Here is a 22320-nt window from a genome sequence, read left to right on the forward strand (position 1 = left end):
CACAAGTCAGCAAAGTGTGGCTGAAAAAAGTTTTTATTCTTTGTCTTAATAAAGTTAATTCTCTTAAACAAAATTAAGTATTAACCTCATAATGTTAAGCTCCCATTTTTCTGAGTCAAGCTTATGGTTAAATAAGCCAATTGAAATGAATTCTGCCTTTTGGGGAAGATGGACCAGAAAACTGAGCTTGAGTCCCAACCTGGCACTGCTGTGTTTCTGCCATTCAGAGAAGCTGACTGGCCTCTTCAGCTCTTGTATGGGATCCTTAGTGGTGGTGACTCAGCCCAGGGAAGTCCAAGAAAAATCCCTTTAATGTGAACTTGCTGCTAGCCACATGTATCCTGAGGGTGGAATGTCCCAACTATAAGAATTACCTTATTTGGGACTGGGAGAGTTGGAAATGAGATGGACTAAAGGTTTGGTGTCTATTGATTCCTTTCCTTGATCTAAAATTTAGCCTTTTTTTCCCTTTCAAGAGATTGGAATAGAATTCTCAGTTCAATAGGCCCATGTGATGAGATCAAGAGAGTTGTGTTCAACATTTTATCTTTGCTTTGCCTCTCCTTGGTCACTCAGGGACCATCCACAATGAGAGGCTGGAAGTAAGCTGATAAAATTAAAATGTAGCACATGGCATATGTAGACAGAAATAACTTGTGCTTCGTATTGTGTCTGGCTTACCTGGTTTTGCCTACCATGGACATCTTCAGTCAACCAGCTAAGATATAGCTGGTATAGGTATTCAAATATAGTTTTCATATATGTGTATGTGTATGCATGTGTTTGTCTGTCTATCTATCTATCTATCTGTCTATCATCAATCATCTGTTGATCTGCCATAATCTCTAAAGGCTATAAAGTGTACCAACCAGGATTCTTTAGTTATAGGTAACCTAAGCTAATTCTTGTTAGTGCTACCAAAAAGAAAATGTACTGGAGGTATTCACTATAGAATGGATATGCTTAGAAATGTATTGGCTTCCATGCTATCACAGAACAAGAACAGAAACCAGAACAGCTTGGCAGATGTCTAGGCAGTGGAAATGAAATTATCTGACCATATTTTATAGGCTCTGGTCCTGGAACAAACATGCCATAAACTTAATTTTTTTGAAAACGATCTTTGTATCACTTCCCTCTGTGTACAAAGTCCAGGTAAAGAGAACTCCATTCCATGACTTGGTGCCAAATCTCTGGTTAGGGTAAGGTACAGTTTGACTAAGGCTGCATGGAGAGGTGGAGAAGTAATTCTCCCAAAAAGGAATCCCAAGAAGGCAGCAATCTTGGTTGCCCAAACAGTAACGATAACAATGACGACAATAACATCAAGAAATGTTTATTGAATTTTAACTCTTTGTTTCTGATTTGGTGATCTGATGAGGTTGGCTCCTCTTCAGTGTGTTTTAGGATGTTTTAAATTAAATGAAATTTGTTTCCTTTTAGAGACAGGGTCTCATTCTGTCACCCAGGCAGAAGTACAGTGGCACAATCACACTCACTGCAGACTCAAATTCCTGGGCTCAAGCAATCCCCCAACCTCAGCCTTCTGGGTAGCTGGGATTACAGGCATATGTCACCATGCCCAGGTACCTTTTTATTTTTTGTAGAGATGGGTATCTTACTATTTTGCCCAGGCTGGTCTGGAACTGTTGGCCTCAAACAATCCTCCCTATTCAGCCTTTCAGAGTGCTGGGATTACAGGCGTGAGCCACTGTGCCTGGCCCTCCTAGGCTGTTTTTGGCACCCCTTATCTGAAAGAGAGTGCCTACCTTGTTTGCTTTAGGATCAATGCCATTTATCTCAGAGAGTAGTTAGCCTTTATTTACACTCTGCTCAGAGCAAGTTTAAAGTACAGAATTACAATCTGCTAATTTGCAGGGTATAGTGTCCTTCCAGTGTCCTGTGTAAGCTGCTGGATGCCTGCTGTGTGAATTTTGGAGGAGGCATGACAGTGTGAGTCCATCCCTCTTCATCCTGCCCTGGGAATGCATGCTCTTGACTGGCTATCTTTGTGGGAACACGACGCTACTCTTCTTCAAGGCTATGTGATAAGGGCTTCTCGTTCTTCTTGTTGGAAATGACCACTTTGGCATGCAGGCTAAGCTCAGGCCACCTTTGGTTTAACCAGAACATGTCCACACCATGTAGGCTATCATACATAACTTGGGAGGGAAAGAAGATTCTGACGGTTCATATAGTATGAAGAATGTCTTTCTCACACTATCTCTCTGAAGAGAGGGCATAGCAGTGAGAAACTGGGTGCACAGCAGAAAGCACAGAATGTACAGGAAGGCCACCTGGAAGGGTCCCTGAGCAGCCGCAGGAGTACAGGGCTCTAGGATGGCAGGCCTTCCTTGCCTCACTGTCAGAGCATTTCTGTTCATCCTCCTCCCACATCACCTCGCTACCCTTATTAAGTGTCCAGAATCTTTGTGCTTTCTCCCCCAATTCTTACTAGAGCAAATGGGAGGTAGTCTCATAAACATATATCAAGGTGTTAGGAACTGTGTGGGTTGCCCCCCTTTCAAAGGGACATTTCCTTTGAAGGGGGTTAGGGTGAGTCATAAAACAACGAAATCAATCCTTTTGGTGGGATTCTTAGTGACCACAATCATGGGGAAAATACTATTGAACAACAGGGAACTTCGTATCCTTACAAAACACAGGACATTGACCACTTCCTAATTCTTCCCATGTAGTACCTTACCTTGGGGGCATTTCCAAGCTACCGTGGAGAGAGGAAAATAACATGAAGCAAGAAAAGTGGCCAAGTTTCATTTGGCTGCACAACAAATTCTGTGCCTTTAGGGAAGAGCCTGTGCAAGGAGCCACTGAAAAAGTTGATGAAGAGGTCATTTAGCCAACAGAGCACCCTCTGTTAGATCCATTTAAACCCAGAGGACATCTTCCATGTTCTTGGGCTTTTACAATTCTACAAAAGGCTAAACTAATATATACCAGGGTATAAGAAGAAGGGACAAATTGACCCAGGAGCATTTACAAATAAGCCATAAATGAACTGAAGGCAGTGATTATGCTTTCAGCACCTTTATATCATACCATTCAGCCTAATTTATTCAATGCATTTAGCAAACGTTCCCTGAGCATCTTCTATGTGCCCAGATGCCATGCTGGATGTTGGAGATTCTAAATCATTAAGATGTGGTTCTTCTCCTGAAAGAACTCAGAACTTAGTGGAGAAGACAGAACTTATGGGCACACATTAGTTACAAAATAACGTGAAGTCCATTCCTAGTTGTAGCAATAAAATGTCACTGTATCACTGAGGAGAGAAAAAATTAATTCTATCTGGCTTTAGAGACACACTGGCATTTGAGCTCAGCCTTGGAGGACAAGCTATCTCATTAGGTTGGCATCCTGAATATAGCAAAGACTTAATAAATGTCATTGCCTAATAACCTCAAAGACAGAGGAAGCTGGAATTCCTTGAAATTTAAGCCCATTGTTGTTTTTTCATTTTCTGCCTGGATTGAGGTAGACCCATTTTGTGTTCAGACCCCTACATAGTGTGGCATCATTTGACTCATATAAATCATCGATGTTCTGAGATGATCACATGGACGTTACAGAGGACATAGGAGTGGAAGCTTGACATATGATGAATGCCAAATTAGCTGTTGAAATTATCATCTCTCCTACTTTTTTCCATTGGAGCATTTTATATTGTCGAGTTTTTGACCTTGACACCTGTCTTAGCCTGTTTTGTACTGCTATAAACAGAATACTCGAGACTCAGTATTTACAAAGAATAGAGATTTATTTTTTACAGTTCCAGAGGCTTGGAAGTCCAAGGTCAAGGGGCTCACATCTGGCAAGGGCCTTTGTGCTGTGTCATCCCACAGTGGAAGGCAGGAGGGCAAAAGATCATGAGAGAGAGAAAGAGTGGGGCAAACTTGCTGTTATAACAAACCCACTCCTGCCATAATGATATTTGTCCACTCATGAGGGCAGAGTCCTCATGACCTAATGACCTCTTAAAGGTCTCACCTATAAACATGGTTGCAGTGGAGATTACATTTCCAACACATGAACTCTGGGGGTGCATTCAAATAGTAGCAGCATTACATTCATGAGCCCTAGTAATTCAACTCGAAGTACATTCTGATGAATGACTTAAATTTATTGCTGTGGTGACACTTAATCTGGCACCAGTGATAAGTCAACTCTAGGGCTGCAAGTTGTAGGTTTATAATGAAATTTTGATTAAACTGGGCTTTTTAAAAACAGTGATATTTATTCTGTGGACTAGCGCAGTATGTAGAAAATAAATGATGAAAGACCAACCACAAATCCTTCTGTGTAGTTATTAAGGACTCTATATTCAACAGCAATAATTGCATTATCTTGATGTATTTAATTTCTATTTTCAGGCACCCTAAGAAAGTAAACAATTTAATGTTGTTAGAGAAAAATGTGCAGATTACTTCCACTATTTGTCTGCCTCTAGATAGTACTATACGCCTGAATGAAAGAGAACAAACTACCAACCATCAGATATTTCAAAAATATCTGAATTTGAATGATATAGAAAAATCAATGAAATGATAGGCAGAATTTGTCAATATTTATTTAAACTTGACACTGGATATAAATAGCCTTTGCTGTGCATTGTCAGCCTCTGGTGTTCAGAAAGAGTGAATTTCTAATTTTCTCCACAAGGTGGGAGTACAACACTAAAAGTATTTTGAAATGGCACTCATGAAAAGGTGCCACATGTTTGTGTTAAAACTATATTCTGTAGCAAGAAATAAGAAAATTTTTTTTAAAAAGCCTACTAAAAATTAGTAATCTTTATGTCCTCATTAATTTTAGCCTCTTTATGGTTTGTAAATTTTCTACAAATTTCACCTTCAAACTAAAGACAGGGTTTAGAAAATGAACAAAGTAAAGAAACAACAATTGCCAGTGGAGGGAAATACTATACACTTCATCTTGAGTGATAATATGTGAAGTCTCGAGTGTTTTGGGTGTGATTATGAATTTTTTAAAGATGGTTGGCTGGCTGGCTGGCTGCCTGGCTGGGGAATGTGTATTTTAGGTTTGAATATCAGTAGAAAATAGGCTGGGCAAAGTAGTTGCATGACATGGTTTAGCATCCAGACAGAGTCTAAACTTACATGAAAAGCTAAATATTTAATCTGTCTTTCTGGTTTTGTTTATAGAGCCGTTTATCAAGAGATTAAAATCAGGCAAGTCTTCTATTTCAAGTCTAACTCAAGATTGTTTTCCTTCAGAAAACATTCATGATCTCACTCCACCTGAAGCAGGTGCCTCTGTCACATGTAGCAGAATCCTATGGAGAAGTTGCAGAAACACAAAATGTTGGGCTCTACCCCCAGAGTTTCTGATTTTGCAGGTCTGGAGAGGGGCTGGGATACCTACTTCTAACAAGCTCCTAGGTGATGCTAATGTTGATGGTCTAGAGACACATTTTGAGAGCCACTGCTTTAGCACATATTTGCCCAGCTTATACAATCACCTACGTTCACAGCAAAGTCTAAAGAATGCTCCTTGTTTGTTATACTGATATTTGGCTTGGCTAAATATTATTTGAAACTGGGTGACTGTTGATTGCGGCTAAGAAACCGTTTTCTTTGTAACGCTGCAGTTGGATTTATTTATCGAAATTTGACCTGAATATTGTCTCACATTTTGGTTACACTGGTTTCTCAGGATGTTTTATGGGTACATGTTGTCACTTTCTAAGTGCACTGTTGCTTGAGGGGGGCCTGGGCCTTTTGATCCTGTGTTTGTCCTTACTCTTCTAGTGCAGTCTCCGGCACAGGGGTGCTCAGTCCTCAATAACTGATGACTAATTAATCTTCTAGTACACATGCTATTTTAGTGAGTAGTTTTTGCCAGAAATACTAGTACTGATGTAAAATAAGAATTAGGGAAGGATTTGGCCTGAATAATTCAATTCATATGTATAATTCAGGGTTCTTCAGAGAAATAGAATCAATAGGGTGTGTGTGTGTGCGTGTGTGTGGTGCTGGTGGTGGTGGGAGTGCAGGGACAGAGAGAGAAGACAGGGACGAAGAGAGAGAGAGGGGGAGAGAGAGAGAGAGAGAGAGAGAGAGAGAGAGAGAGATATTTATGAGAAGGAATTGGTTCACACAGTTACGGAGGCTGAGAAGTCCCTAGGATCTGTAGTCAGTTAGCTGGAGGCCAAGGAGAGCTTGACAGTATTGTTCCAGTCCAAGTCCAAAGACCTGAGAACCAGGAGAGATGATAGTGTAAGTTTCAGTCCAAAAGGTGCCAAGTTCAAGGTCTAAGAAGAACTGATGCTCCAGTTTGCCTCCAAAGGTAGAAAAAGACAAAGTCTCAGCTCAGTCTCAGGCAGGAGGAGTTCCCTCTCACAGAGAATCAGCCTTTTGCTCTATTCAGGCCTTCAACTCATTGGATGAGGACCACAGGCATTAGGGAAGCAATCTGCTTGACTCAATCTGTGCATTCATATGTTAATCTCATCCAAAAACACCCTTACACACACCCCCAGAATTATGTTTGACCTAATGCCTGGGTACTCCACAGCCCAGTCAAGTTGACACAAAATTAACCATCATGTTATATATGTACAATCATTAAATAAATGGAAATTGGTTCATTGTCCAAATTTCTCTACCTTTTGCCCCATTAAAAGAAAAATGGGCCAACACTGTAATAGGTGTCCCCATATGACTTCTAACTATTTTGGTCATCAGTTTAGTGGGTGAATTCTAGCAATGTGATCTTTAATCTTCAGGAGTAAGATGAAAATATCTATGCTCACCTAAACAGATCAAAAAACTCTTGTAAACATGAAATGCTATAGATATATTTAATAAAGGCAATCATTTCCATATCATGATTTATACTGGTCAGATGTATTTCTTTTCTTTTCTTTTTTTTTTTTTGAGACAGAGTCTCGCTTTGTTGCCAAGCTGGAGTGCGGTGGCATGATCTCAGCTCACTGCAACCTACATTTCCCACGTTCAAGTGATTGTTCTGCCTCAGCCACCCAAGTAGCTGGGACTATAGGCATGCAACACCAGCCTGGCTAATTTTTGTATTTGTAGTAGAGACAGGGTTTCACCATGTTGGCCAGGATGGTCTTGATCTATTGACTTTGTGATCTGCCCACCTCAGCCTCCCAAAGTGCTGGGATTACAGGCATGAGCCACCGTGCCCGGCCTAGATATATTTCTTTATAAACCACACTTCTAGAAATAAAAGAAGTGTAAGCAGAAATGCATCGCTCCACTGAGGACATTATAATATAATGGCGACCATTTAAAGATACTGAAGATTGAAGCTGGCTATTTATCAGCATGGCAAAATGAGTGAAAGACTTTATATGATACATGCTCCAATTATTTAACAAATCAACTCAGGCAAAACAACCTGGTATGCCCCATAGGCTTTGCCACCGACTCCCTCATTCCTACGTATGTGTAATTTCTATGAGACAATCAGAGAAATTCCAATTTCTAAATCATAGTCTTCTCTTTACCCCAGGTGAAAGTGCAGAATACCCCACAGGGCCATAAAAAGACACTGTATTCTTTTCTAGTACTCTAACCATAGCTTTGGGGCACTGAATAATAAGCACTATTATTTGTTTATTTTTACAGTGGCTATGGGGAGAGTGCTCATAAAATGTTTTGAGCTCCTCAAATAAAATACACGATATACTCTTTTCCGGTGAGATTTTCAAATAAATTACAAAATAATAATTTTTTTTCTAGAAGTGAGGAGAGAAAAAGAATATTAAAAAAAAAACACAAAAAAGTGAGGAGAAATGAAAGAATTCTATTTGACTTGCAGAATTTGTGTTTGAATTATCTGTACTTACCAAGATGGCTATGTCCAGTAATACCTGCCTGATGGTGGCGTATAATTGCAAATACTTATAGATAAACAGATCATAGGTTCTGGACAAGGCGAGCACAGGCTTTAAAAGTCACATCACACACCCACCTGCTCATCCTGGCTTTGGGCTCTGTACCTTGAATATTTCCCATCTGACTCCATTTGTACCTCCTCGCTGCTTCCCTGATTCATTTCAGTTTCATTCTCATGTTGGCTATTTCCTCACTTCTAGTTGGTGCCCTCTATAGTTTTCGGCAAAAGCATGGACTCTGAAGTCAGGTTGCCTGGATTTAATTCCTGTTCTACTGCTTTCTCTCTGAGTCTCAGTTTTTTCTCCCTAAAACAGGGATAGAACCCATCTCAGAAGGTTGTTGTCAAGATTCACTGAGATAAGCATAATTTCTGACAAATATTCATGCTCTATACATGTCAGTTGTTATTATTACTATTATTTTTCTAGGTGTTTTTGCTTTTAGCTCAACCTTATGTTACTGTGGCTCTGTGACCTGGTGCTGCTCTCTTCAGCTTAATCCTGTGGCACAATTGTCCTCTTTTAGCTTTCTTCAATCTGAGTGTACCTTCTGTTTCTCTTCCTCAGTTCTGCTCTGGGAAACAGAGGGTTCCTGGGGGTTAGAAGAGCTGCTTCAATATCATTACTCTTCAATCAGACAATAGCAAACACCCTTCGGATCTTACCAGGTAAGAGATCAGGTTAGCAGTGGAACTGACCTGTTGGTTTTGTCATCTGAATAAACACTATAGATCACCTCCTGAATGATTCGGCTTTAGAAATCCATATTCATCATTGGTGGGACTCGCTTGGCTACCGTGGCATTCATCCCTCATTGATTAATTGAAGGTATGCCTGCAGAATTCATTATTCTAATGCCAGCAATGAGGATATTCAAGTTCTTTTGTTTCCAGCCAAGTTTTAGGTTGACTGTGACTTGTTTTAATTTTGTATGCCATCTTTTAGGGAATTCCCATTCAGTCATTAGCTGGAAATATTTATGGTCACCCAAAGCCAAGTATTTTGTTGTCCTGTAGGTCAGAGGTCAGCCTTCTGGAGCCTGAGAGAGGAAAACAACCAAACTTCCTGTTCATACACAGCAGCTGGATGAAGAATTTCCTCCCTTGTAAGATTTTATAGGACACATTTTGGTTCTCTGAAGGATTGGTAAAGAAAAAAAGTAGAGTTAAATAATCAAGAACATAGCACACTATAAACCAAAAAGCTTAAAATAGGTTTTTTTCCTATGGAATAAGGCACAGAAAAGCAGCTCTGTTTTTAGATGAATCAACTTTTGCCTATCCTTTAATAACAAATAAATGAGGCATCTAACCCTCCATTTATTTTGAATACCTGTGCTACATCACTGTAACCTGTGGTATGTTCTTTTGTCCCACAAATGAGCTGAAGTCAGGGCCTTACTTTAATATGAAATATACTGATTTTGTTGCATTCTATTACTGTTTCATGCTGCTAAAAAGTCTTTTCATGTTCAAATTCCACTGTGTTTTCAATGTCAGGTTTTTTTCTTTCATAAGGAAAAGGGTCCCCTGTGGAAGTTTATGAAAGCTGACACATTTTCTTGTAAAATATCCTTCTGAGACCATATGGTTTATCAGTAAGCACATATTTTTAGAACTTTTAAAATGAGTATTATGAAATTAATGTGAGGTGTTTTCAGAAAAGTGAGTGCTATTGACTCAGTAGGGCAGGATGCCTGTCTGCTTTGAGGCTGTTACTCTTTAGAATTCCCTGTGAAAGACGTTTTCAGATAATTAAAAAAGGTATTTGGTCTGTGGAGCAAAAAGACTTATCAAAAGAGGTTATATAACACATGCATGGCAGTTACTTGTCAAAGTTAAATATACCCATTTCTTTCCCCCCAAAGCCATTAGATCTATTACCACCTAATTGCTTGGAAAATTCATTTTCTTTTTCTCAAATCACAGCCTTAATTGAGGTCTGAAAGCTCACCAAGGGCCTCCTAAATCAGCAAACCTAACTTAAAAAAATTTCTCCTATAATTTAACTTTGTGGCCGGGGCTATATTTTTTTTCTTTGAGACAGTTATGGCAGTCAGTACTAGTAGAAAAGCCTCTTACTTTGAGAAATCAGAGAACTGGGGAACATGTCTTACTTCTTCTGATAATGCACATTGGGGCCAAGAGTTCACAGCAAAGTGAATAGATATTAATGCAAATATATTATTGAATCATGCTGAAATCAAAAGATTTAAAACCAATGTATGCGGATGTTTTATCCTAAATGGTAGGACTGGAAACACAAATCTATTCTACAGTCTGGCAGTGGAAATCTGTCCTCCATGTGGCCATCTGCAGGAGTACCATATGTCTAGTACCAACTTTATTCCTTCTTACACAAACCCTAAGGTTTGCATAACAAGAGATTATTTTCAACTTTGGTTTATGACATGTCAAGGTGCTTTCAAGCATAAACAGCGACTAGAATATCTAAACTGATGCTTGAAATCAGGATTAATTTTAATTATGTAAGAGAAATGAAAATAAATGTGATTTAAACAAATGAACGTAGATGCAACCATTCAGGTTGGGGTTGCTGTTTCAGGGAGTCACCTTGGGAAGCTATGAACGAATATGAAAAATTCTACCATTTCTCAAAATGTTTTGGAAACTCCTCTTTTGCAATTGCCTCAGAGTTAATTTTTCATCTGCGCCTCCTTGTCTCTTTAGAATTACATTTTTGTTACAGATGGTGTTGCCTTGTTGGGGCACTTTATTCACCAAGCTTGACTTGGAGTGAATTTTTGTGTTTAGAAACTTATAAGATGTGGTACAAGCAATTTCAAGTATTTTGTGTGACATCATCTTCTCTGGATTGGCTATGTGCCTCTTCTCCCACCCCAGCATAACTTAGATTTAAAATTGAAAAGGAGTAAGCTGGGTGATTCATATGCATTAGTTTCAATTAATTTTCGCAAAGCCCTATAAAGCAGATATTATTCATGTTGTTCAGATGAGGAAACAGACTCAAAATGTTTAAGTAATTTAAGATCTCTTTGAACTAGTATAGACTTGGGAGCTATCTAGCACTAAATTTCGATTTTTTCTTCTATACCCAGTCATCTCCATCCAAAGTGGGAACATCATTTTGGAATTACAAGTCCAAAATGCACAAGTTGTACTTGTGAAAATTTATATTACTTTTTAATTGTGTTGACCGTGTACATACCTATGTAAGCTTGGGCCAGTACATCAGAGATGTATTTAACATTCTGTTAGTGATTATGTAGTTGTGAGAGCTGAGGATAAGTGAACAAATGCCATTTGTTTGTGCACAGCAAGCACCTTGATAGGAAAGCCAAATAATATTGGGCACTGTTGATAGTGATAATGTTTTACCTCCTAGTGTTACAAAAATTTGCCCCATCAAACAAGATCAAGCAAATGAGCCAATAAGAAGAAAGCCCCATTTTTGCTTCTTGTAAGCAGACCTTAAGAGTAAATAAATGAATGAGATGTGAGCCTACGATTCTAAAGTAAAAACCTTGGAAGAGATGGACCAGAGATGATTTAGGCCTCTGCTTAGGATGATCTGTTTGAAGACAAAAGAGCCCATAAGCTGGGTGCTTGTTTTAGGAGGTATGTATGCATCCTGCTCGCTCAGATGACATGATTCTGAAAAGAAACAGAAATTGGAGATGTGTGATAATCTAGTTATGGTTCAAAAGAGGGTACTATCTTTCCATGTATCACCAACTACATCTTCAACAAAAGCTTACATAGAAATATCTCTTACTATGTGCTAGGTAGAGTTACCAATGTGCCCTGCTTTGCCTGGGACTTTCCTAGTTTCAGCACTGAAAGTCCTGCATCCTGAAAGTGCTTAAGTCCAATGCCAGGTTCTGTTTTAATGCTTTATGTTTGGTAATACATTTAATCTTCACAACAACCCTGCGAGGTAGGTACTATTATTACACCTATTTTGCAGATGAGGAAATGTTTGCATGAAGAGGTTAGGAAACTTGTCCAGGGTTCCATAGCTATCAGGTAACAGAGTCAAGATTTGAGGTCAGGTAGTTTGGTTCAGTGTCGGGCTGTTCTTAGAAGACTGCCTCTAGGAGGGCTGCCTCTGAGTGTCCTGCTTTGTGCTAAAGGGAGAAAGAGGGATTGTTGAGAATAGAATGATGGCTTAAAACATAGCCTTATTCTCATGGTGGATACATGAGGTATAAAGCAAGAAAACAGGCAATCACTAGGTCTGGAAAGGAAGAGAAGCTCTTGTCAAAAAGTAGAGTGAACTATTTGAGTATGTCAGAAGGTTAATAACCCAACTTGATTAGTCAAGGATGACATGAAACAATATGTAATGGACCCAGCCTATTGCTTGATATGTAGGGACTGGTCAATAAACAGAATTGTGTCATTAGGCTTCAATTCTGGCAGCTGTAGGAGAATTGATAGCAATGACAGTGGCTGCATAAAAGTGGAAACGATTGTTAAAGAAGGATGTGAGTCAGTTGGGACTTCCAGGGAAGCAGAGGACAGGATGGGGAAATCTGGATAGAATCAGTCACATTGTGATAATCCCCAAGGCCACAGTATTTCTGGTCTGCAAGTCTATGTGGTCCATGGAAGCCTGGGTGAAATGAATACATGCCACTGAGGATATCTTGGTGGGAGATTCTTAGGCATATTCATGATGACATGAAACTATCATCACCACTACAATAACCCAACAAATAGACACAAATCAAAATAAAAGCATGAAACTTGGAATGATTTTTCTGGAGAGCATGAATTATGCTGTGTTGTTATTATGTATAGGGATTAGCAGATTTCAGAGCTCTTTCCTAATCTGATCAATAAGCCAGTAATACGATTAGCACCCGTAATGCTCAGGATGGTCTTGGATTTGGCATTGAAAATCCCTCAGGAAACCTCTTAGTCTTGAGCAAACTGGCTGCTCTGTCAGTAGGCTAGCTCTGGAGCTACGAAATCACAACTCAAAAGCTTGCTCCGAGCTATGTGAGCTTGGGAAAACTACTTTACTTCCTTTTAGTCTTAGTTTACTCATCTGTAAAGTGGTCATGATAAGAATATCTATTATAGAGTTGTTGTAATCTTAAATAGTACTTGTCTGTCCTTACTGCAGTCCATTGCACATAATAAGTGCTGAATACATTTTAGCTATCAGTAGGAAATACAAAAATTACATAATAGAGAAGGGTTTGTCTGCATTGCTTTGCTTTGTCCATATCTCTCTAGTGCATTAAGTAGTCAGTTTTTCTATTCACCAAGTCTTTCCGGCTTTTTATTTTGGTAAACTAAGATTCATGTTAGGTGTGACCACGTGACTTGCTTTGGTTAATGAAATAGGAGAAGTGAGGTGTGGTATATCTCAGCAGAAGCTTAAAAAATGTTCATGTGGCACACTATGCTCTCTTTCCCAGGAATGTCCCAGATAATGGCTGCTCTGCTATCTGGGTCATTACTGGGAAATGGATCCTGAACTAAGGATGAAGAAGCAAAGCTCTTCAGTTGAACCGAAACAGATGTGATGCATTACTGAGAAGTAACTTGTTGCTTTAAGCCACTGAGGAATTTTGGGTTTGTTTGTTAGCACAGCATAAGCTCACCTCTATGCCAAGGAATTGACTGATGGTCCCTAAGCAATGCCATTCATGGAGAACTGTCGTCAGGCCGAAGCCTACTGACTTAACCCAGTTACTTTCCAATTGACAATAAACTGAAGTTTATTTCTGGCTTTTCAGGTTTTCCATTTTGTTAAACAAAGAACAAAATGCCTCTGTGCATACTTTCTCGTGGCTGACTTGTAATGGCATTGATGTCGATCTGTGGTACGCTGTGCTGTGCTCTCTGCGGGCTTGCATTTATTTGCTGCTGATGTGTAATGCCTTCAGTTGGACAGTCATTTATAACCCTGGCTGGATATTAGACTCTTCTGGGGAGTTTCTAAAATATATCCATATCCAGGCTGTATCCTACATGCCGACTGTTCTGCAGGAGGTCCCCAGGTGATTCCAATGTACAGTAGATGTTTCAGCCTCAACCAGATCATTAACTAGGTGGTGAGGAAGTATGACCTGAAATTGCTGGGTATCTTCTCTATGTCTATTGTAAGCAGGAGGCCAGGACACAGAGGGCCATGGGGCATCATGAAGAAGAAAGCATGACATGACTTAGTGGAGGGCAGTAGACCATTGTCCCACACTTCTAAGTGGTATTTGCCAATTCAGAACAAGCATTCAGTGGCCACTGATGTGATCTTTCCAGAAGGGTAATTCAGGGCTTCAGGTGCCAATGAAATTGTTGTGGAATTTAGTGTTTCAAATGTCCACATCATTATTAAGATGTGGTCTCCTTAAGAAAGAAGAAATCACATCTTTGTAGGCAAACTAAGGGACGTTCTTCCCTTTTGTAAAAGGGTGCTGCTGATCTCCAAGCACTGTGGACTCAGCTCGTTCTGGGACGTGACATCTTGTCTACTACTGTTTCTTTGGCATCACTTGTAGATGACCTCGATTCTCTTCCTGTGGGATCAACTGTTCATTATCTTTTTGATACTGCCTTCCTTCAATTGATGTGTATACCCTTGTACTGACTTCAGGATTTCATTTCTGTCTCTGTCCTCATTTGCACAAAGGAATGCCCCTCTGTGGTTTGGATCTTCTGACTCTGAATCCTGGTGGTCACATGGAACCAGTGTTTGCTGATTCTGAGCAGCACTGTCCAGTCTCTTCTCTGTGTTGCTTTGCTAACCTGGAATATTTCTATTTTCAGTTCAATCTGCCAGCTCCTGCCGACCCAGGTGCAGTGGAGGCTGAATAAAGGCAAGATCACCCTGCTTTTTGTGGCTTTGGTTGGCCTCCTTGTCCTTTGATCCTCCTTATTTTTCTAAGCCAATTAACCAGCGCTCTTTTATATATAAACATACAACACAGATAAATACACAGACAGAAGATTCGGCACTTGTAAAATTCTTCATGTGGATTACTGACTTCAGGGTGGAGTCCTTGAGGGGAATAGGGCCAGGAAAACATGCATTTGTAGGGTCAAAAAAACAGTAAATACGCAGCTGAAGGCAAAGACAAATCCCCAAAATTTAGGGTGCCATTTTATACTGAGTCCTGGCTCCCTAAAAGGAGGGAAATACCATGAGAGAAGACAGTGCAATGCTTCTACTATGCATTTCATTGCAAGGCAACCCAAAGCTAGTCAGCCTGTTTTGTAATCAGTCCTTCTCTCATGGGAGCCTCAACTCCCAGTGGGAGGGTGGGGATGCTTCCTTATGTTTCAGGTAGCCAAGAACATGCTTCTCTGATCCAACTGTGCAAAAAGTCAAGTACCCTCCGTAATAACTATTAGCCATCCCTTAAAGTATATTTCCTACCTAGTTATTACACACCAAAGCTCTCTCATAATGCAAAACAATTTCTGATACCCCCAAACTCAAAAGCATAAGATAACACAATGCAGAACCGAATAGGGCCTTTCATTTTGAGAGGGATCTATTCGCTTTTAATTCCTGGGGTTTCATGAGGAAAAGAGAGGTTTTTTTTCCTTCCAAAATGGGGTCTTTGGCACTTCTGTTTTCCCAATGAGTCCCAGGCTACCAGAAGTTATTTAGGGCCTCTCATGTGCATGAAGATTGGCAAGACGAAAAAAAAAAAGGGAGAAAAATAATTCAGTGATTGAGAGGAAAAAACCTTTTCCCAGAAAAACAAGTTCCAAAGGAAAAATAGAAAGACTTAAAAATTATATCTATAGCTTGTTTAACCACTGTTAATTAAGCTGACTTTTAACCATAGTGCTCTTTAAAAAAGAAATCTAGCCAGACGTGGTGGCACTTTGGGAGGCTGAGGTGGGCAGATCATGAGGTCAAGAGATTGAGACTATCCTGGCCAACATGGTGAAACCCCGTCTCTACTAAAAATACAAAAATTAGTTGGGCATGGTGGCAGGCACCTGAAGTCCTAGCTACATGGGAGACTGAGGCAGGAGAATCCCTTGAACCAGGGAGGTGGAGGTTGCAGTGAGCTGAGATTGCACCAGCCTGGTGACAGAATGAGACTCCATCTCAAAAAAAAAAAAATCTTTCAGATGTCTTATTACCCGACTTTAGCTATGTCAAGTGGCCAATATTTCTAGCTTCTGAACTTTACCAGAGGTAACGTTCTAATGCTTCAAAGACATAGTAAGCAGTTTCTTTTTTACAAGATTTAGAATCTCCATAAGGTCAGAGAAAGGAAAATTTAAGAGAAGAAATCAGAAGCTAACTATGGGAGAAAAAAAAAACCCTCAATAAATGGCAAAGTTACACAAATAACAAGCCAGAAAGGAATCTCATTCCAGAGGCCAACAATTGAACCCAGGCTACCACTGTCTGGGTTAGAGTGGTACAGCCAGATAGAGCCTTAGCTACTGAGCTATACAGCATTGGGCAGTTTCTATTGCTTTTCCCAGAAGGAGTCTAGAGAAGTCAATTTCAGGCTTGCAAAGCTTTTAACTGCTCAAGAAAAATTTTTAGGACTATGACATAAACCCCCAAATTCTTGTCCTCTGGATGGTGGAAACCAAAAGAAAGTATCCCCATATGGTTGTAAGGTTAAGCTCTTAAGGACACAAAACAAGACAGAGCAATTTCACACAGTATTGGTTTCAGGTATCCGAAGCAAAGTTTGCAACTGACCAGCTCGCCAAGCTGACTTGAAAAGCAGGCTTGCAGGGGTCCTAAACCCACGTTCTATCCTGTGATACCCCTTTTTGCATTACAGAACACAGAAAGACAGATTCTTAGCACAAAGTACACCAGATTTGCTGCAGCCTAAGACTAGTCTCATAAATCCTTTTTTCTTTTCTTTTTTTTTTTTATTGCATTTTAGGTTTGGGGGTACATGTGCAGAATATGCAAGACAGTTGCATAGGTACACACATGGCAGTGTGTTTTGCTTTCTTTCTCCCCTTCACCCACATTTGGCATTTCTCCCCAGGCTATCCCTCCCCACCTCCCCCTCCCACTGGCCCTCCCCATTTCCCCCCAATAGACCCCAGTGTTTAGTACTCTTCTCTCTGTGTCCATGTGTTCTCATTTTTCATCACCCACCTATGAGTGAGAATATGCGGTGTTTCGTTTTCTGTTCTTGTGTCAGTTTGCTGAGGATGATGTTCTCCAGATTCATCCATGTCCCTACAAATGACACAAACTCATCATTTCTGATTGCTGCATAATATTCCATGGTGTATATGTGCTACATTTTTCCAATCCAGTCTATCATCAATGGGCATTTGGGTTGATTCCAAGTCTTTGCTATTGTAAACAGTGCTGCAATGAACATTCGTGTACATGTGTCCTTATAGTAGAAGGACTTATAGCCTTTTGGATATATACCCAGTAATGGGATTGCTGGGTCAAATGGAATTTCTATTTCTAAGGCCTTGAGGAATCGCCACACTGACTTCCACAATGGTTGAACTAATTTACACTCCCACTAACAGTGTAAAAGTGTTCCTTTTTCTCCACATCCTCTCCAGCATCTGTTGTCTCCAGATTTTGGGGAGACCAATAGTTTACTCTTTTACCTAGGCAGAGAAAGAGAAAGAGGGAGAGACCAGAAACTTGTCTGGTAAAGAGTTTCTTACCCTTTATGCTGGTATACCAGGTTTCTTGACTCCCTTTCTCTGCAGCTTCCAGAAGAACAGAGTGACTTCTGATGACCTTGCTTGCTTGTGCTGTAACTATGGGGTTCAAGCCACTATGGAACCATAGACAAGATGCTTAATTTGTAAGATGCTGCCCAATGGGCTGCATGGGGAACCAAACTAACATTTTCCAACATTAACCAAACCCAGCAAAATATACATAACAAAACAAACATTAGTCACCTTGTTTAGCACCCAATATCAGCTTGGCAAAGCTCAAACTTTTCCCCATTGGTCCCTCTTGTCTTTGATCCACTCCAGGTGGGTACAGACAACCTCCGAATGGTAATTCACAATGGAGTCTGTGGGCAAGGGGAAGAGCAGATAGTCATCCTGAGAGACAGGCCTGCTGAGCATTCTTTAGGGCTCATCACGTGTGACCAGAACCTCAGGAGGATTCTATGAGTTAGGCCTGCTGGACTTCCATCAACATCCCCTCTGAGATCCTTTCTACATATACAAACACACACTAAGACGAATCACACAGAAGGCCTTCCAAATCAGATCCCTTAACCAAGAACTCCAAGAGTATCCCTTCCAAACTGTCCTCCTGTTCTTTGTCTAAGAAACGTCCTCAAAATCTTCCTGATTGAGGAGAAGTCTCCCAAACCAAGACTCTTCCTACTAGTTAGAAAGAACCAACCAAGACCTCCCAGGAGCTGAACAAACACCCTGCAATGAGGCTATAGACGTCGATATCCCATGGTGGAGCTACAAACAGACACCCTACAATGGGGCTACAGATACCCCACCACAGGGCTACAGAACCAGTCAGGAAAAGGAAGCAGGCATTGGCAGTACCTAGGATACTCACCAATTCAGACATCCCTCAACGGGGCTACAGACAGACACCTGTGATAAGGCTACAGTTAAGGGACGTCTCCCCGGGACTATTTCTCCATTACAATTAAATCTATGCACATTGGGTCAGCAGCGTCCTGCCAGTAGAGAGAGAACCAGAGTCAGCCCCCCAGTCCAAGAGAACTAGGGAGCTACTTGGGCTGGCTTCTGGATCCATCGCTGGAGTCACAGATCACTGAACCATGGATAGGTAGCCACAGGGGCGATCCAGGATGAGTCCCCAATTTGTAATGGCCCAAGGGGTTCACCTTAACCACTGCCTAGACAGCCAATTAATCAAGATAGGGGAATTCCAACAGAGAAAGAGTAATTCATGCAGAGCCCGCAGTGTGAGAGACCCTACTTTAATTATTACTCAAATCAGTCCCTCTGAGCATTCAGGGAGCAGAGCTTTTAAGGATAACTTGGTGGGTGCGGGAAGCCAGTGAGCTGGGAGTACTGATTGGTCAGGGATGAAATCATAGGGAGTTGGAGCTGTCTTCTTGTGCTGAGTCAGTTCCTGGGTGGAGGCCACAAGATCAGATGAGCCAGTTTATTGATCTGGGTGTTGCCAGCTGATACATCAAGTGCAGTTCTGCAAAATATCCCAAGCACTGATCTTAGGAGCAGTTTAGAGAGTCAGAATCTTGTAGCCTCCAGCTGCATGACTCCTAAACCGTAATTTTTAGTCTTGTGGCTAATGTGAGTCCTATAAAGACAGTCTAGTTTTCAGGCAAGAAGGAGGTCTGCTTTGGGAAGGGTCTGTTACTATCTTTGTTCAAACTATAATAAACTAAGTTTCTCCCAAAGTTAGTTTCGCCTACACCCAGGAATGAACAAGGACAGCTTGGAGGTTAGAAGCAAGATGGAGTCAGTGAAATTAGATCTATTTCACTGTCTCAGTCCTAGTTTTCCAAAGGCACTTTCACCCTTTGCCTCTGACTCCTTACCTCTCCTCCAGTCTCTCAGGGTTTAAATAGATCATAGGCTGAAGTTAATTGGAGATAACAGTTTACAGTTAAGCAGGCAGGTTGTAGCACAGTATCCATATAATCTAAAGTAACTAAGGCTCTCTCAGGGTCATTGAAATGTACAGAGGTATTCTTCCAATGCATTTTTAAAACCTAGATAAATTGTGTGTCATATAAAATGCATTATAAAAGGTTCCAATTGAGTCATTGGATTAAATGAACCTTTCAACACCTTCCAGAGGAAAAGAGATGATATTTGGTGTGATAGAGTAGTCAATGCTTGGCTTCACACTTACATGCTGCAGCAATCTTCCAGGAGAGCTTTACTTAAAAAGAGAAATAAAAAGGAATAAACCAGTGAACTCATGACTCTGCATTTGATATAAAGTATCCTTCTTTTTTTTAAAAAAATCAAGACTTGCAGAATATTCCCAGGAAGGAAAATGATATCTAAAGCTTCTACCTTCCTTTGACCCACTACTAAAAGGATACCTAATTCACCCCTCCCCTCATCCAACCTTTAGTACTGCCCACTAAATGGCCAATTACTCATATGCTAAAAGCTGTCTGGATTTCTCTCTCTCCTTAAATAGCAAGTGTGGCATTTTGCTAATGTCACAATTAACAGGAAGCTGGAAGCCAATTTCTGAGCAGTGAACTAATACAGAAGAATAAGAGTAGATACAATCAACCTGTTAATCAGGGTTCAGTGTTCCTTATTCTTCAATTATTTTTATTCTGAACCTATGTTTTAGAAAACTATTTAACAGATTCTATCAATTTGGAATTCATTTATTACAGATAGTCACCCTTAGGGATACTATTTTCATTTGAGTAACATTGTACTGTTACCTTTATGGAGCATAATTAATGAGAGAAATGTTGTGATTCTTCATTTCATAAATTCCAAAGTCCACCTCTCTTACGCCCTTTTTTCCATCATCTCATTTTAAGACTTTCTATCTCTCAGCCTGCCCACTTATTTGTCTGTGAGGTGCTCAGTTTGTTTTCCAATTTAAAGGTTAACATTTTGGCAGGGCATGGTGGCTCACATGTGTAATCCTAGCACTTTGGGAGGCCAAGGAAGGTGGATCACTGGAGGTCAGGAGTTCAAGACCAACCTGGCCAACATGGCAAAACCCCGTCTCTACTAAAAATACAAAAATTAGCAGGGCATGGTGGTGGGCTCCTGCAATTACAGCTATTTGGAGGCTGAGGCAGGTGAATTGCTTGAACCCGGGAGGCGAGGGTTGCAGTGAGCCGAGATTGCCCCACTCCACTCCAGTCAGGGCTACAGAGTGAGACTCTGTCTCAAAAAAAAAAGGTAATATTTTGTTCAAGAACTCTTGTCTGCTTATTTTCCATTTATATATCTTGTATTATGATTATTTTTCTTAAAATTTAAAATATCTAGAATAGGGTCCTTGGTCTACTGAAATGATGCTTTTGCTTGTTCCTCATTTGTATATTTACACCGTGATTACTTTTCTTAGAATTTAAAATTTGTGAGGGTAGAGGATTTCCTCCTGCTGAAATGATGTTCTTGGATGGTAATAGTAAACTAAAAGAAGGAAGAAATCAATTTTTTTATGTGTTAAAATCGTTATAAGAAACATTAAAATCTTTCAATAAAGCGTATATGATCATTTATAGCATGGCTTCTTGAAAACAAGACCATAAGCACTTATAAAATTTATAAAAATTATTTTTTCCTCTTGGAGCCCTTCATTCAAATTTTTATTGAGCAACTAACTATCTTGTGCCTTATACTGGCTTTAGCTCTCCCAGCTGTCTTTCCTTCTAGTCCCTCTTGGACAGAATCCCAGATTTTGTTGCAGGCCCTGAAGGGGAAAGGAGAGGAGAAAATGAGCTGGGATTCTGGCATGCAGAGGGCTGCTGTGAAAGAGTAGGATGGCCCTGTAGCTGAGAGTGGCAGGATAACCCCTCTAAGCCAAGACCAACTGCCTTAGTGAGACATAAGACAGGCTTAAATCAGACCGCAGGGTCTTATGAAACTGAAAAAGGACAGGCCATGAATCCTACCAGCTTCCAAGTTTAACAGCAGTTGCCAGTACAATGCCCAGGAACAGACCCAATGGCACGTCAATGACTGCTAGTCCAGAGAGAAGCTTAAGGATCAAAAATGTTAATCCCAGCCCTCCTCTCCCTATTGTCAGGAGGATACAGACAACATGCTTCATAAGAAAAGAGAGAGAACATCTAACCAAAAAAGACTGAGCTCTCTAGGGAGAATTAGATTACTTTACAAGAGAGAAATGAACTCAGTTTTTATCACTGCTCAGTAGGTGGGTGCTAATGAGAAAGATTAGATTGCTTACAGACAAAATAAACAAGCGGAATTTCTTCTGCACATTTGTGTGAACTGAGAGAAAATTTGGAAACCTCTGCTGTGAGTGGTATGTTTGTGTAGTAGGAATAGGTGGAGGGAGGGTTCCTCTCAAAATACAAAGAGGAAGTAGGAACATAGAAGGAAAAAATTTGAATTGGTTCTTGGAGTTTCTGGCAAGTAGTGAGCAGCGTTTTCACCTGCAACTTGTTCCCATTACACATGCACACTGCCATCTATTAGACAAACTGGAATGAAATAGAGTTAACTAGAAAGATAAGCAACAGACAAAAAGTGCCCAGAAAAGTTACTATTGACATTGTGTTGGGACTCAGGGAAAACTCTACTGACGATGGAGATGCCTTTGAGATGTACCCTCAAAGGTGAGTAGAATTTCAAAAGGAGATTGTGCAAGAGCTCAGAAGCAGGGGAGTATAAAACACTCATAAGCAAAACCAAAATGTCCACTTTGCCGCGAGTTTAAAACCATGGAGGGAAGGAGCCAGGAGCTGGAGATGAAAAGGCAGGATGGGACCAAGCTGGGATGGCAGGACAAAGAGTTTGCATATCATTCTACAG

The 22320-nt window shown here is 40.4% G+C and overlaps 1 long non-coding RNA gene across 2 annotated transcripts in view; it reads left to right on the forward strand.

The window, feature by feature from the left end:
- LOC118143709 (uncharacterized) overlaps window positions 1-22320 on the forward strand; it is a 40746-nt gene that overhangs the window by 9991 nt on the left and 8435 nt on the right. Inside the window, exon 4 of one of the 2 annotated variants that reach the window (XR_013524084.1) lies at window positions 5241-5579. The exons of the other annotated variant lie outside the window; for it this stretch is intronic. This is a non-coding gene — a long non-coding RNA (uncharacterized LOC118143709). Of the gene's footprint in view, window positions 1-5240; window positions 5580-22320 lie in introns of those variants that run through there. 2 annotated transcript variants of the gene reach the window in all.

The sequence above is a fragment of the Callithrix jacchus genome, chromosome 11 (assembly GCF_049354715.1).
Source record: "Callithrix jacchus isolate 240 chromosome 11, calJac240_pri, whole genome shotgun sequence".
In the NCBI taxonomy this organism is placed as follows: domain Eukaryota; kingdom Metazoa; phylum Chordata; class Mammalia; order Primates; family Cebidae; genus Callithrix; species Callithrix jacchus.